This window comes from Nicotiana tomentosiformis, chromosome 8, assembly GCF_000390325.3.
Source record: "Nicotiana tomentosiformis chromosome 8, ASM39032v3, whole genome shotgun sequence".
NCBI classification, from domain to species: Eukaryota; Viridiplantae; Streptophyta; class Magnoliopsida; order Solanales; family Solanaceae; genus Nicotiana; species Nicotiana tomentosiformis.
The window spans coordinates 22,445,062-22,463,248 of NC_090819.1; positions in this window are offsets into that span (position 1 = coordinate 22,445,062).

Sequence of the window (18,187 nt, forward strand, 5' to 3'; positions counted from 1 at the left end):
CCCGTTTCCTAAATTAGACTCCTCGTATGTGCTTTACTGATTTATGACTTGCAGGGATGATTAGTTCGGGTTTGGAAGGATCCGGGTTGAAATCAAAACACTTAATTCCTTAATATTGGCTTTAAAGGGTTAAGTTTTACTTGGGTCAACCATTCTAGTAAACGATCTCGAAATCAAGATTTGACTGTCCCAATAGGTTCTTATGATAATTTTGGACTTGGGCGTGTGTACGGATCATGGATGACCCGGGAGCGTTTCGGTGCCTAAAGTTTAAAGTTGGCTTATTAAAGGTTTAAAAGTTCTTTAAATTTGGTTTGGAGTAGGTTTTGGTGTTATCAAGGTCCGTTTGAGATTCCGAGCCTGGGAATATCTCCGTAAGGTGATTTAAGACTTCCACGCAAATTTTGGTATCATTCTGAGTACTTTAAGTATTATTTGGCGCGTTCGGAGCAAGTTGGAAGAACTTGAAGATCATAAGTTGATTTGATTTGGTTTAGGGTGTGATTATTAGCTTTGGTGTTGTTTTTCGCATTCCGAGGGTTCGAGCGAGTCCGTATCATGTTTACAAACTTGCTGGTATGTTTGGACAAGGCTCTGGGGGCCTCGAGTGCTATTCGAAAGTTGCACAGATCGAGTTGGAGCTCAAAAGGGGCAACTAGTGCACCAGTTCTGGTGTGCCCGCACCTATGAGCTTTGGGCCGCAGGTGCGAGCTCTTGGCTGTAGAAGCGTCTTTGGCCATTTGGCCAGTGGTTCGCATAAGCAGAGGTGCATACGCATAAGTGGCCTCACTTCTGCGATGAGAAGTCTGCAGGTGCGAGAAAGCTGCAAGTGCGCTCCACCCTCCGCAGAAGTAGAGGCAACTAGCCTGGGCTAGGACTGCACTTGCGATGTAGTTTCCGCAGGTGCGGCACCGCAGATGCGGCCCCAGATCGATTTTGGAAGGATTCGGATTGAAATCAGAACACTTAGTTCCTTAATATTAGCTTTAAAGGGTTAAGTTTGACTTGGGTAAACCATTCTAGTAAAGGACCTCAGAACAGGGATTTGACAGTCCCACTAGGTTCGTATGATGATTTTGGACTTGGGCATGTGTCCGAATCGGGTTTTGGATGACCCGGGAGCGTTTCGGTGACTAAAGTTGAAATTGGCTTATTGAAGGTTTAAAAGTTCTTTAAATTTGGGTTGGAGTAGGTTTAGGTGTTATCAAGGTCCATTTGGGATTCCGAACCTAGGAATATCTCCGCAAGGTGATTTAACACTTGCACGCTAATTTTGATATCATTCTGAGTAGTTTAAGTATGATTCGGCGCGTTCGGAGCAAGTTGGAAGAACTTGAAGTTCATAAGTTGATTATATTTGGTTTGGGGTTCGATTCTTAGTTTTGGTGTTGTTTTCATTGATCCGAGGGTTCGAGCGAGTCCATCTCATGCTTACAAACCTGTTGGTATGTTTGTACGAGGCCTCGGGGGCCTCGCGTGCTACTCGGACGTTGCACGGATCGAGTTAGAGCTCAAAAGGGGCTGCTGGTGCACCCGTTCTGGTGTGCCCTCACCTATGAGCTTTGGGCCACAGTTGCGAGCTCTTGGCCGCAGAAGCGGCTTTGTCCATTTGGCTAATGATCTGCAGAAGCGGAAGAGCATGCGTAGAAGCGGCCTCGCTTCTGCGATGAGAAGTTCGCAGGTGCGAGAAGGCCGCAGATGTGCTCCACCCTCCGTAGAAGCAGGAGACCGTCCGCAGAAGCGGAGGCAGCCATCTTGGGCTAGGAGCGCACCTACAATAACGTTTTCGCAGGTGCGGCGCCGCAAATGCGGCCCCAGGTCCACAGAAGCAAAAATGCTGGAGGCAGTGAGGTCCATTTAATACGGGACTTAGGCCATTTTGGGTTTATTTATTGCATTCTTTGGGCGATTTTGGAGCTCTTAGAGAGAGGATATTCACCTAACAATTGTAGGTAAGTAATTTCTATCCAATGTAAGTTAAATACATAGATTATGGGTAGATTGTAACATGTAAAATTGTAAAGATTTCGGGTTTAGATGAAAAATCTAAGTTTTGATAAAAATAAAATTTAACCACGAAAATAATTATGGAATGGGATGAAAATTATATATTTGAGTTTGTAAGGCTATGGGTAACAATTACCTTCAAACATTTCCATAATCCGGGCATGTGGGGGATGAATTTTAGGAATTTTCCAGTTGGGGTTGGGGAATCACTCTAACAATTGGATTATAAACTTTTGAATATATATTGATTAATTTATACGATATTTGACTAGTTTCGGGTTGTTTGGCACCGAGTTGAGGATTTAAAGCATATTTTTTAATTAGAAGCAAGCTTTGAGACAAGGTAAGTCTCTTTCCTAACCTTGTAAGAGGGAATTTACCACATAGGTGATTTAAATTACTATTTGCTACTAATTGTGGGGGCTACGTACGTACGAGGTAATGAGGGTCTGTGCATAGCTACTAATTATGCTTATGTCCGGGTAGTTTAGGACCCAAATCATAAAATACTTGTAATGTTTGCACCCTATTTTGTTTATTAAAAGTTTCTAAATTATATTGAAACTTGATAGAGGAATTGTAAAAGACCGATTCCTACTTACTTGAGTTTTGGGTAGATACTTGATTGTTAATAGAAATTGTACTTCTTTGTGTATTAGCCTTGAAATGGCTTTTAAGCTGAATGTTTATAAAGTATCCTTTCTTGTGGTGGAGCGGGCCAAACGCCTAGGCGGTAGAATAAATGCATCTATGGTTCGTGCCGCTTGACCCTCGGTAATGTATACATTATTCTGGATCGGGTCGTACGACCTCAGCATAATCGTGCGTGATAATACTTGGAGCTTAATTATATTGATATTATTTTATGGCTTGAGAGGTTAAAATTATATAGGACAGAAACTAACTTAGGATTTGCCATTAATGAAAGAATTATTTATTTTCTACTTGTTATTGAGATATTTTTATTTTTATTTTTTTTACATAAACCATGCTCATTTTGAATTTCTGTATTTTATTGTTAGCCCATAGTAAGTGTCGATGTCGACCCCTCGTCACTACTTCTTCGAGGTTAAACTAGATACTTACTGATTACATGTTGTTTATGTACTCACGCTACACTTCTGCACTAGCCGTGCAGGATCTGTTGCAGGTGCACCTGACAGTCATACTGGCACGCGCCCCTATTATCATGAGGCTTAGTGGTGAGTTGCTTCTCGAGCCGTTCTGCAGCACCTAGAACTTTTCAATTGTACCTATTTTTCTATCTAATTTATTTCATATAGTAGTTAGAGTTTTGTATATTCTACTAGTTGCTTATACGCTTGTGACACCAGGTCTTGGCACACACACTAGTAGACTTTATTGTTTTGGAGTATTCATGTCACTATATTTGTCACTCAGTTGCCTTCATTTTATTTTATTAGATTTTCTACTCCCTAATCTCTTAATAAATGAAATGTAATTACTTGGAAACTTATTAAAAGAGTAATCGCATGGTCAGTTCACCGTTGGCTTATCTAGCGGCGATGTTGGGCGCCATCACGGCCTAATAGAGAAGTTGGGTCGTGACAATATGTACATAAAATATCTAATTTTACGGAGAGACCATGGGTTCACATGCTCCATAATTAAGCCTATAAATCCGCCCCTGGATATACCATGGAGGTCTGGCAAAATTTAACCATTTTTTTGTGGTGTATCATCTTTGTATTTATTTTTTTTCTAAAGGAAATAATAATTTGGATATTTCTAATTGCAGAACCTTTGTTGAGTCAGTTTAGAGGCTAAAATTGCTCAAAGAGGAAGATTATTGACTAATTAAACTAGCTAAAAGAATATTTTATACCCATTTTCTTATCTCCGTTATTCTTTTTATGTCCCTCTATTACCTTTTCGATGTCTAGAAAAATTATCTCAAATAGAATTTTTATTTATTTTGTATAGAGGCACAAAAAAAACTAATCATGGAGAGAAGCTAGATTTGGATCTTTAAAGGGAGAGATTTGGAAAAAGAAATTAAATTAAGTAGACCACTAAATACTAGTACTAAATTATTGTTAATTCAGAATAGATAAAAGACATAAATAAATTAAGTTAACTGATAAAAACAGAGTAATAAACTATTATTGAATTCAAAAAGAAAAAAAAATAGAAAGAAGAAGAGAAGTACCATTAAATTATTTTAGTGATCTTCAATGTATACACAAGAATATATACATTGTTTTTGTCAAAGCTTATCGGGTGCCAATGACCCCCTACTAACAACGTGGGTCTGCCTCTCAGTACATCCAATATATAATTAGTTGAAAAGTAAAAGGAAAAATCTATTATACGTTAAGTTTACTATACTATATGTATAAACCATATAAATGATATTTGACACTGAATGTAGATTGTATATATCATATGTATATAAGTAATATATGTGAGATAATTTATTTATATCAAATATATACCACTAATATTTTATTTTTAAACGCCTAGACCAAATATATGATTTTTAGAAACTGTTTTTAGCGTCAGATAGTAATTAGTGGCATTATAGTACCACTTTGGTTTCACGAAAAAAGAAAGGAGAATGAAGAAGTTTCTTAAAAAAACATTATTATATATATGAGGAACTGAAATAAAACTTTCCCATAAAATAATAAATAACTTAAATTGGTGTTCCATTTGTTTTAATTTATGTGGCAATGTTAGGATTTGAGAGTCAAATGAGTTGTTCTTGGACTGTAACTTTTCCACAAGCCTTTTAAATATTTTGAATTGTTAATTATTGTGAATTACAATATTATTTATGTAGTTTCAAACATGTAAATTTTACTTTAAAAAATTTAAAGACTTTATGTTCAAATTCACGGTCAAAATTAAGAAGTTTGACTCTCGAAATTCGAATGGTGCTGTATAAATTAAACTGTAGGAATACTATTTATAACCTAAAAAGTCACTACAAATAAATAAAAATTAGCGATGGACAAATTTCATTATTGAATAGCAAAAATATAGGCCACTATAAATAAATAGAAATAAGCGATGGACAAATATAGTTGCTGAATAGCAAAAACTCATTGCTAATTTATTTAGCAAAGAAATTAGTGACGATTGATCAAAAGATCTTATTTAGCAACATTTTAGTGACAAATTCATAGTTAATTTTTATTTTTTTAGTTAACCAAATAATCTCTAACCAATGTAGAGTTTACGGGGACAAAAAAAAAAGTTAGCAAACAATGTATAACTAGTACATAGTTTATTACATGTATTACACTGTCTTTTACTGCAAACCAAACCACCCTAAGAACTTGAGATTATAGTATATTTGAAATAATGGACAACCTTTATATGCTTCATAAGTGCATTTCTTTAGATCGATAATATTGTAATTACAAGACCCTAGTGGTAGAGGAGTATAATATATATTTTTTCTATAAGAAATCTTGACCTATTATCAAAGCAGATGTGACTGGGGCACTGGTGAAGTTCTTTAATACTGGTAAATATTTAAGGCTATTAACTGCACTTCTATTATCTTGATTCCTACAACTCCAAATCTTGAAACTAAGTAATAAATATATACCAATTGCATGCTGCCCAGCCTTGTATAAACTCATTTCTAATGGGCTTACTGCTAGATTTCATGGGGTAATATCCTCTATTAGCAGTGAGGCACAAACTGGCTTTATACCAGGAAGAAAAGTTGCACACAATGTAATTCTAGCTCGTGAGCTTGTCAAAGAATATTCAAGGAAACACAACTCCCTTGAATATATGATTAAATTTGATCTTTAAAAGGCATACAATTCTGTTGAAAGTGTGTTCATTGAACAAGTCATGACGGGTCTGGGGTTTTGTTTTATTTTTAATTACCAGCTGGATAATGGAGTGTGTAAGAAATAGGAACTATTCTATAATGACAAATGGAGAACCTACTGCACCATTTATTGCTGCTTTGCAATGACTGTAAAATACCTTAGTAGAAATCTTAATGGTTTGGGAGAGGAGAAAGGTTTCAAGTTCTATCCAGATGCTCTAAGCTAAGTATCAATCATCATAGTTTTGCAGATGATTTAATATTGTTTGTTAGAAGAGATCTTCGGCCTGTATCTTTGCGTCATGAGAGATTTTCCAAGTTTTCTAAGGTATCTGGCCTTCAAGCAAATTTGTCTAAAAGTTGTGTATATATTGGTGGAGTCAAAACTAATGATAGAGCAAAAATCATACAACATTTGGGCTACACTCAAAGTGATATCCCTTTCGGATACTTAGGGATCCCTCTGTCAACTATAAAGCCTACTCTTATGCAATGATAGCCCCTCGTAGAGAAAATTGTAAAGAGAGTTTCTTGTTGGACTACTAAGAAGTTGTCGTATGTAGGAGGAGTTCAATTGGTGAAGACAAAATTATTTGGCATCCAAGCCTACTAGTTAAATACTTTACATATGTCGTGCTAAAGTCATAAAGATCATTGGGGCATATTGTAGAAGATATATATGGTCCAACACGAATTTGATTACTAAGATAGATTTAGGGTATGTTTGGTATGAAGCCAAATTTTTCATGTTTGGTTGTCTTAAGGTAGCATTTGAACACACATTTAGTTGAAACTTGAAAAAAGTACTTTTGGAATTGTGTTAAAAAATAATTTATGGAAGTTGAAGTTGTATTTGGACATATATTTTATTTGAGAAAAAACTTGAAGTTTTGTGGGTGGAAGAAAAAATCCACCCAAAAATTGCCTTAAACAAGTTTTGGAAATTTGAAAAAATAATTCAATTTTCTTAAAATAACTAACCAAATTCCATGAATAAACAATGTTTTCAACATTAATTTAAAATGAAGCAGCCTAAATCTATGGCCAAACTAGAGCTAAATATTTTGAAAATTATTTTTTTTCATGAACTCATTTGCCTTCAATTGGAGAAATATTTTCCCTATTATAAAAAGGAGAAAAAATATTTTTCAAAACTCTTTTTCAACCTTCCTCTCCCCCACCACCCCTACCACAACCCCACCCTAACATCCTCACCCTCAACCCTCCCCTCCCCACCCCACCCATCTCCCACCTTGCCCCCACAAAACCCTCTCCCACCCTACTTCCCTCCTACCACACCTCCACCCCTACCCACTACCTCCCACCCCCACCCCTATCCATCCCACACCCCCTTATCTGTCCCACTCCCCCGTGACCTTACCCATTTTGTGTTCCATAGTGTTTGTTTAAATTATATATTTTTTATTTCGGAAAAAGTTTTTCACTCATCGACAAAATATGGGAAAATAATTGATAAAACTACTCATTTTCCAGGAAAATATTTTTTCTTTACACCAAACAAACCCTTAGTACCATGGAACAAAATATTCTTGCCAAATGTAGTAGGTGGCCTTAAGCTTACCAATCTGAGAATTTGTAATAAGGCTACAATAGCAAGAAAATTCTAGGACTTAGTGTAACGATCCGACCGGTCGTTTTGAGCTCTAGCATGTCATTCGTCTGTTTAGAACCTTGAGTAGCTCTAATTTATCTATTATGACTTGCGCATGTAGTCGGTTTTGATTTTTGAAAAGTTTAGAGTTGATTTGGAGAATTAATTCTCAATTCAGAAGCATTAAGTTGGAAGAGTTGATCAAGGTTTGACTTCTGAGTAAACAACCTCAGAATTAAATTTGAAGGTTCCAATAGGTTCGTATGATGATTTTGGACTTGGACATATGCCCGAATTTAGATTTGTAGGTCCCTAGGTTGCCTTGGCTCTTTTTGCTGAAAGTTGGGAATTTTGGAGGTTTAGAATTTCCTAAGTTTGATCGAAAGTTGACTTTATGGCTATCGAGTTTGAATTCTGGTTTTGTGACTTGGAATAGGTCCATTTCATCATTTAGAATTTGTGTGCAAAGTTTGGCATTATTCCGAGTTGGTCTGGTAGAAATCGGACGCTTGGTGGTGATCTTATCGATTCTTGAGTTTCAATGTGATTTATATGCGTTTTGGTGGTCGATTCATGGTTCCAGACGTTATTGTGGTGTTTTGAACTCGTGACCAAATTCGTCTGATATTTCTAGACTTGGATGGATGTTTGGTGTGGAGCCCTAGGGTCTCGGTAGAGTGTCAGACGTATTTCGGAGTGTTTGAACTTGTTTCAATTTTAGCTCGTTCTTTGTTGGTGCTGTAGGTCTTGCAAATGCGAGAACCTGTTTGCATTTGCGAACCTCACATTTGTGAACCTCACATTTGCGAGAATTGTATGAAAATGCGACATTGCGGTAGAGTGGACTGGCTTCGAAATTGTGAAGGTCGTATCGCATTTGCCACCAGGCTTGGAGGCTGGACAACTCGCATTTGTGGACCATTTATCATATTTGCGACTTTAGTTAACTCCTTGAGACTTTGCAAATGCGATGTCATTTTTAGCATTTGCGACTGTGCTGGGCTAGGCTATCTTTCGCAATTGCGATCTCAGGGTTGAATTTGTGACACCTATGAATATTTCCAGGCATTGCATTTGCGATCCAAGGTCACAATTGCGATAGTCGCAATTATGCAATTGCGAACCTCAGGTCTCAAATGCGACATCTGCAGATTGTTTTTACCTATTTGTTTCGGGACTTAGGCTCATTTTCCCTACTTTTGACTTGGCTTTGGCGATTTGGGAGCTCTTTGGAGGGGGATTTTCACCAAGCATCATAAGGTAAGTGATTTTTACCTATTGTGAGTTTAATACATGGATTATGGATAGATGTTAACCTAAAAATTTATGGAATTTTTGTATTTTTGTTGAACCTAGGGTTTAGTAAAAAAAAAAGGGGGATTTGACCACGAGATTGATTATAGAATTAGGTATGAGTTATATATTTGTGTTCGTAAGGTCATGGGTATCGTTTATCTTCAAAATATTTCGAAATACGGGCACATGGGCTCGGGGTTGACTTTGTTGACTTTTAGTGTGAAGTTGGGGATTTGCTTCTAATTGTTAAATTACGAGTTTTGAGTATATTTTGAATGGTTTGCACGTTCTTTAATCAGTTTAGGATCGTTTGGTATTTGTTTGAGGTGTTAGAGAGGCGTGGGGGTCAGTTATCGGATTTCGGAGTAAGGTAAGTCTCCTGTCTAGGCTTGTGATGGGGAATTTACCTCGTAGGTGCTACATTTGATATGCGGAGCTACGCACGTATGAGGTGACGAGTGTATGTGCGTATGCTAGGATTCATAATTATGTCCAAATAGACTTAGACTCACGTCATACTTTAATTTTATTATTTGAGTTATTCTTGCCTGTTTAAATGCCTTAATTTATATTTCAGCCCGAGACTAGACTTGCATAAATCATCGGACTTGTTATTTTAGATACTTGACGATCTACTTGATTTATAGTGGAAATTATACTTCCTCTTTACGGAATTCCTCCGCGTTATGCGTATTTGTCTGAAAGATTTTTTAAATTTTATAACTCACATGTATATTCGTGAGTGGGGCCAGTGACTATCAAAGTTTCATATTCTTATGGGATCGGTCAGAACGCCTCAACAGTACTCTTAGGGTATTGGGTTGTTCGCCTCGGTAGTACTATGTAATACACTCTTAGTCTAATGAGATCAGGTTGTTCGCCTTGCCAGTACTATGTAATACATTCTTATGGGATCGGGCCGTTCACCTTAGCAGTATTATGTAATATATTCTTATGGAATCGGGCCATATGCCATGACAAGATATTGTATCACCACTCTTATGGGATCGGGTCGTTCGCCTCAGCAGAATCATGCATAATATTCGATAAGGAGTCAGCGTACTTATGATTCTTTCTAACTTGAGATGTGAAATTTTATATGATGTTGACCATTATGTATCCCAATCGAGGTAGTATCCGATATTTGAGGACTGCGTATTTACTCTTCTGTTGAGGATCGTGTTATGCACATATATCTGTTTCATTGCTTTTACCTGCTATGCCTCATACCTGTTTACTTTTATTTTACTTTGATTATTGGACCACTAGTAAGTGTCGATGTCGATCCCCCGTCACTACTTCTTTGAGGTTAGGCTAGATACTTATTGGGTACGCGTTAATTTACATACTCATACTACACTTCTGCACTAATTGTACAGGTACTGAGACAAGTACATTTGGTGGTCATCTTGGCACATAGGCGTAGCTATTGAGGAAACTTTGTGGTGAGATGTATTCCATGTTACCGTCTACAGCACACAGAGTCCCCATCTTATTCATTTACTATATCGTGTCCATCTTATATTCCAGACAGATGTGTATTAGTATTTTACTTCCTAGTAGATGCTCATGCACCTATGACACTAGGTTTTGGAGATTTTTATTCTCGTTCTTGGTTGTATTTCTGTGATGATACTTAAATTTATATTTTGAGCACGTTTGAACATTTAATATTATATCACTAATTTTATATAAAAAAGGAGAAATTTTGCTTATTTATTTCATCACTTGTTGCAAAATAAGTTATGTACTATCGATCGGCGTGTTGTTAAGTTGTTTTCTTACCTAACGAGAGCGTTGAGCGCCATCACGGCCTATGCTGGGATTTGTGTCATAAAAGCTTGATATCAGGGCACCAGGTTCACTTAGGTCTCGCGAGTCATGAGCAAGTCTAGTAGAGTTTTGAGGATTGGTATGAAGACGTCTGTACTTATCTTCGAGAGGTTACAAGACTGTTAGGAAAACTTTCCTTTCTTGATTCCTTGTCTTGAAATTTGAATTTGTTGAAGCTTATGTCTTCAGTTCCTTCCAACTCATTCAAACATGATGTTGAGCACTTGATATCAGTTGGGCATCGAGGAGTTGTGCTTGTGCTACACGTTTGGTGCGAGAAGTTTTACCCTGCATTATGAGGGCAGACTACTATCATTTCCTCGTGGAAGGGCTTTTGATCATTTCATCTAGTGTTGGTGTTTCCCATTGTTTTAGGGCTATACACAATGCATTATGATGTTTCTCACATTGTTATCGCATAGTTTTGGTGTAAACGGTAGAGTGTTTACTTACGTGTTACGGCAATGAATGCTTTAGGAATAGGATTCTTCGGTTCGTGTAACTTGTCGGGGTGGTTGGATTGGTTCCGGGTATTGTTTCGAAATGAATTGGGACACTTAGTCCTAAGGTTGGAAGCTTAAGTTGAGAGAGTTTATCGGATGTTGACTTAGGAGTAAACAACTCCGGAATGGAGTTTTGATGGTTCATATAGCTTTATATGTGCTTTTGGACTTAGGATTGTGTCTGGATATTGATTTGGAGGCCCGTAGGTCGTTTTGGCTTGAATTGGCAAAATTTAGAAGTTGAGAAGTTTGAATGAGAGTTGACTTTGTTGATACCGGGATCGTATTTTTGTTCCGGAATTTATAGTAGGCATGTCCTGTCATTTATGACTTGTGTGCAAAATTTGAGGTTAATAAGAATTGGTTTGATAGGTTTTGACATTGGTTTTGGAAGTTGGAAATCCATTAGTTTCACTAGGATTGAATTAGGGTGTGATTCGTGTTTTTAATGTGATTCGAGGCTTCGGGTAAGTTTGAATAATGTTTTAGAATGTCTTGGTATGTTTGGATGGGGTTCTGGGGGGTCTCGGATGAGATTCAGATTGATTTCGGATTTAGTTTGGCCTTAAAAAATTACTAATTTTCTAGTATCTGGTTTCTTCTTACACGATCACGTGAAGGGGGTCACGATCGCGTAGGGTTAATTCTGGCAGGTAGATTTTTGTTCAAAGTATTCGTGAGTTTTTTGACGCAATCGTGTAGCTGTGGTTAGTTGTGCATCCGCGAAGAAGGGAGGGGAGGTCTGGGAAGTTCACACGTTTGTTCTGCGCGATCACGTGTCCTTGTCCGCGATCGCGTAGGTATGAGTTGCTGAGCATCGTGTTCGCGACTGGTAGTTCATGTTTGTTTAGACCACTTATTGAGGGCAGTAAACTTTGTTCTTCGCGACTGGGAGGGAATTTCCGCGATCGCAAAAGGAAACAACTGGGCAGACTATTTGATACTTCAAAATGAGGGTTAGAGTATTATTTAATATTTTGCCTTGTGGAGCTCTGCTAGGGGCGATTTTTGTGAGGGATTTCACTACAAATGAAGATGTAAGCTACTTTTGATCACTTTTGTCTATTAATATTGAATACCCATTGATTTTGCCCACCTAGATTATGTATTTTTGAGGTGACATTTGGGAGATTTTGGACTAGGGATTGGAGAGTAAGATTTGGTGATTTGAGGGTCGATTTGTGGTCGAAATTGGATGATTTTGGTATAGTTGGAGTCGTTATTGAATGAGTGTTCGGATTTTGTGAATTTCGTCTGATTCCAAGGCGTGATCCCTAGGTTGACCTTTTAGGTTGGATTTTTGATTTTGCTTAAAGATCGTAGCTTTATCATTAAGAATCAATTACTATAGCTTTTATTGATAGTATTACCTTATTTTTGGCTAGATTCGAGGCTCCTGGAGATTGATACACGTGGGAGGGGAATGCTAGCGGAGTGATTTGATTTGCTTAAGGTAAGTATCTTATCTAAACACGATTGAATCACTAGTTGCCTGAAATATTGTGATAGCTATGTGCTATTGGTTGCGCACATGTGTGGGGTTAAGTTCATGTGCTGACATCGGGGGGTGATTATTCATATTCGGGTTGTGCTCAGGCTATGATAAGCCTAGAATTGACTGTTAAACCTCAAGCTATGATGCTTTGCACATTTGTGATATTGTTGTGGACTATTTTAGCCATGTTTGAGGTTACATATGGATTTAATCCCTGAATGAACTGATAAATGTTATTCTCTGATGAAATTGATGGTTTGAGCTATGATAGTACACATGCCTACACTTTAGCATATTGTTTATACCAGCCAGGAGCATGGGATTTGATATTCATTCATTACATGCTTGTATACTTGTTTACTACTTCTGTACGATATGATTGGATTGGGTGCCTGTTACCACACCGGGTGGATTATGTTGTTATGTTTGTGAGCACGCATGGAAGATTGTGTTGATTATGTTGTTATGCCTATGACCAAGCCGGGCGGATTGTGTTGTTATGCCTGTGATCACGCCTAGTAGATTGTGTTATTTTGCTTATGACCATGTCGGGTGGATTGTAGTGGTGTGCGTGTGACCACGCTGGGCGAATTATGATATTGAGCCTATGACCATGTCGGGCTGGTAGCACATTGGACTGGCCGTGCTTGCGTGTGGATATTGATCCATCCCCCTAGGGTCACCCTCTCATGTTTCTCTCTTGATGGTGTACACACGGTTATTGAGGAAAACTGATCAGTGGTGTGGTGCAAATATGGAAAGGTTGAGGAAACTGGCCAGTGTTTTGTTTGGAATTTTCATATCATCTTTACTTGTAATTTCCTTGATTATTTATCTGATTTAACTGCATATCATCTCTATATGCTGAATATTGACTAAGCAGAGTATTTGAGAAACTGTAAACATTCACTTACAGTTGTTTCTTCATGTGCTTTATGACTTGATTTCATTATTATTCTGTTCTTGTTTTAAAAGATGAAACTACAGAAGTGATAGCTAGAATCATTTAATAATTTGTGCTTCTTTTACCTCGCCGTAATTAGTTATGAAACTTATTGAGTACATTGGGTCGGTTGTATTTATACTATACTCTGCACTTAATTGTGTAGATCCTGGTGTGGGGACAAGCTATTAATAATAGGCTTGCTTGTTGGACTATCTACGAGAGGTGAGGTAGAGCTACATCCAAATATGTGTTCACATGCTACACGAGTTTGGATTTTGGGTCGTGACAGTTGGTATCAGATCCCTAGGTTCATAGGTATTATGTGTCATGAGTAGGTTTAGTAGTTTATTGCGGATCGGTACAGAGACGCCTGTACTTATCTTCGAGGCTTTCAGAATGCTTTGGTCCATCGTGATTCCAGGCCTCCATGATGATTTTCCCTAGATATTGACTATATGAACTAGCCTTGCTCAGGCGGTTTCAGTTCCGGCCGCACCAGTCACTTCTCAGTCCAATGGAGGTGCTCAGACTGCCGCCGATTGTACTCCAGAGAAAATGGATCAAGGACTTCAGATATCGGGGTTACTACTAGCCAGTCGGTTGCAGCTGCTCGAGCCTAGGTTGGTCCACCTATGAGTGATAAGGAGAATTTGAGGCTAGAGAGGTTTGGGAGGCTCATGCCTCCAAAGTTTAGTGGGGCTGAGTCACAGGATGCTCAGGATTTCTTAGACAGGTGCCAACGGATACTTCACATGACAGGTGTTTTGGAGACCAATGGAGTCTCGTTTGCTACTTTTCAGCTGTCGGGGGTAGCCTTCAGATGGTGGTAGGCCTCGTGGTTAAGGTGATTTCAGTAGTTCCTAATCTGGAGGACAGTCCCATCATAGTAAGGGTCATTGTTATAGGCCCGCTCAGATGACTCGTCCGGTTCATTATGGTATATCAGTTACCCAAGGTTCCTACAATGCTCGTTCGGGCTAGTCATCATTCAGTGTGTTGCTAGCATAGAGTTCTTACCATGCTTCGTCTTCCCAAGTTTCTACAGGAAGGTTCTCGGGTTATCAAGGTCAGCAGCTTGTGAGGAGGGGTTGCTATGAGTGTGGGGATTTAAGTCATCTCAAAAGAGATTGACCCAAACTATTGAGTAGGGTTCCGCAGTAGAGAACCCATCCTATAATTCCAGTACCAGCATCCACACCACATGTGCAACCAACTCAGGGTTGGGTCCAGTTAGCTTGAGGCCATCCTAGAGGGGGAGGTTAATCAGATGCGGGTCAGGCTCGATGCTATGCTTTTCCCGCTAGGCTAGAGGCCGTTACTTCAGACGTAGTGATTATAGGTATTGTTTCAGTGTGCCACATGGATGCTTCCATATTATTTGATCCTGGTTCCAGTTATTCATATGTATGATTGTATTTTTCTCGTTATTTGGATACCCCCCATGATTCCTTAGTTACTCATGTTCATGCATCAACACCGGTGGGTGATTCTATTTTTGTAGACCATGTATATCGGTCGTGTATAGTGACTATTGGGGTATTAGAGATCAGAGTTGATATCTTACTACTTAGTATGGTTGATTTTGACGTGATTCAAGGCACGGATTGGTTGTCATCATGTCATGCTACTATGGATTATCACGCTAAGACCGTGATGTTGGAGATGCCCGGATTTCCTAGGATTGAGTGGAGAGGTTCTATGGATTATGTTCCCAGTAGAGTGATCTCATATTTGAAGGCCCAACGGGTGGTTGGGAAGGGATGTTTGGCATATTTGGTTTTCGTGAGGGATGTTGGTTCTGATACTCCTCCTATTGAGTCTGTTCTGCTAGTGAGGGACTTCCCGGATGTGATTCCTACAGACCTGACGGACATGCCACCCGATATGGATATTGATTTTGGCATTGACTTGGTGTCGGACACTCAGCCCATTTCATTCCTCTGTATCATATGGCACTAGTAGAGTTGAAGGAATTGAAAGAGCAACTTCAGGAGCTTCTTGATAAGGGGTTCATTAGGCATGTTGTGTCGCCTTGGGGGTGCACCGGTTCTGTTTATGATGAAGAAGGATGGTACTATGCGGATGTCCATTGATTATAGGCCATTGAACAAAGTCACCATTAAGAACAAGTACCCATTGTTGCGCATTAATGACTTAGTTGACCTGCTTCAGGGAGCTAGAGTGTTTTCTAAGATTGATTTGAGGTCTGGGTGTCACCAATTAAAGATTCGAGAATTTAATATTCTGAAGACAACATTGAGTACCAGCTATGGTCACTACGAGTTCCTTGTGATGTCTTTTGGGCTGACTAATGCCCCAACAACATTCATGCATCTGATGAACAATGTATTCCAACCATATCTTGATTCTTTTGTCATAGTATTTATTGATGATATACTGTTGTACTCACGTACCAAGGAGGAGCATGCGTATCATCTAAGGATTGTACTACAAATGTTGAAGGAGATGAAGCTAAGTTTGACTTCGGTCAACATTTTGAATAAACGACCCTAGAATTGGGATTTGATGGTTCTAATAGGTTCGTATAATTATTTCAGACTTGGTCATATGTTCGGATTAGGTTTTGGATGACCCGGGAGCGTTTCAGCTCCTAATAGTGAAAGATGGCTCTTTGAAGGTTTAAAAGTTCTTTAAATTTGGTTTGGATTAGTTTTTAGTGTTATCGAGGTCAAATTGGGATTTCAAGATCACGAATAGTTCTGTATGGTGATTTAAGTCTTGCCCGTGAAATTTGGTGTCATTCCGAGTAGTCTAAGGGTGATTCGGCGCGTACGGAGCGCTTTGGAAACCTGAAGTTCATAACTTGATTCGATTTGATTTAGGGGTGTGATTCATGGTTTTTTTGTTGTTTTACGCATTTCGAGAGTTCGAGCAGGTCCATATCATGTTTATGGACTTGTTGGTGTATTTCGATGGGGTCCCGAGTGGCTCAGGGGTGCTTCGGACCGCCCGGAGCTGAGTTAGGAAAAAGTAGAAAATTCTAGTTCTCGTTTCCTTCTTCGCGAATGCGGAAGGACCCACGCATTCACGATGAAGGATTTGGGCAGTTGGGAAATTTTCCCTTCGCGGCCACGATAAAGGGGCCACGTTCGCGGAGCCTTGAGGTCCCAGGCCTATGCGTTCGCGAAGGCCATATCTCGTTCGCGTAGAAGGAAGGGACTTGGGGAGGGTCAATGCCAATTTCTTTTTGCATTCGCGAAGGTGCCCTCGCATTCGCGTAGGGTAGGGCTGGTATGCATCCACGTTCACGAGGCCCTGGCCACGTTCACGTAGTCCAAGCTTTTCTGGGCCTGGCCGTTTGCCTTCGCTAACGCGAGGCCTGTTCCGCGTTCGCGAAGAAGAGGGCAGCTTGGGAGTGTGTTTTAAAAATCGGGACTTAGCCATTTTGGGTTCATTTATTCTACTCTTGGGCGATTTTGGAGCTTCAAAAGGGGGGATCTCTACCTAGCTATTGAAGGTAAATAATTACTACCTAATGTGAGTTTAATACAAAGATTATGGGTAGATTTTAACATGTAAATTTATGAAAATTATGGGTTTAGATGAAAAACCTAGGTTTTTGATAAAAATGGGATTTAAGCACGAAAATGGTTATGGAATTTAGTGAAAATCATATACTTGAGTTCATGAGGTTATGGGTAACAACATTTTTCAAATATTTTCGGAATCCGTGTATTTTAGGAATTCTTCATTTAGGGTTGGGAATTCACTTTAATAGTTAGGATATGAAGTTTGAACATGTATTGACTATTTTATATAATATTTGACTAGTTTTAAGATGTTTGGCACCGAGGGTTTAAAGCACAATTGTGGACCGGAAAGTAAGCTTTGAGATGAGGTAAGTCTCTTTTCTAACCTTATAAAAGAGAATTAACTCCATAAGTGAATTGAATAAATATGTTCTTCTATTTGTGGGGGCTACATACGCACGAGGTGACGAGAGTCCGTATGTAGCTACTAATTGTGCTTATGTCCGGGTAATTTAGGACCCAAAATATGTTATACTTGTGATGTTTGCACCCTACTTATAATTTAAGGGCCTAAACCTTATTGGAACTTGATAAAGGAATTGTAAAAGGCCGAATTTTATTTACTTAAGTTTTGAACGGGTTACTTGACCGTTAATGAAAATAGGCATTTTATTTGAATATTAGCCTCATAAAAATCTTTTAATTGATTGTTTATAAATTATTTTCTCTTCTTTGGGAGCGGGCCGAGCGCCTCGATAATAGAATATATGCATCTACGGTTCATGTCGTTCGACTCTTGACAGTGCATGGTTTATATATTTATATGTTGGATCGGGCCGTACGACCTCGTCATAATTCATGCGTAATAATTCTCGGAGCCCAATTATAATTGATATTGTTTTATTGTCTTGAGAGATTAACTTATTAAATGATGGAAATTCATTTGGGATTTACTATTAGCGAGAGAATTGTTTATTTATTTCATGTTATGAGTTTTCAGCTGTATTTATATAGCCCATGCGTAATTAACATTTCTGTATTTTATTGTTAGTCCATAGTAAGTGTCGAAGTCGACCCCTCATCAATACTTTTTCAAGGTTAGACTAGATACTTACTGGGTACATGTTATTTATGTGGTCACGCTACAGTTCTGCATTAATCGTGCAGAATCTGAGGCAAGTGCATCTGGTTAT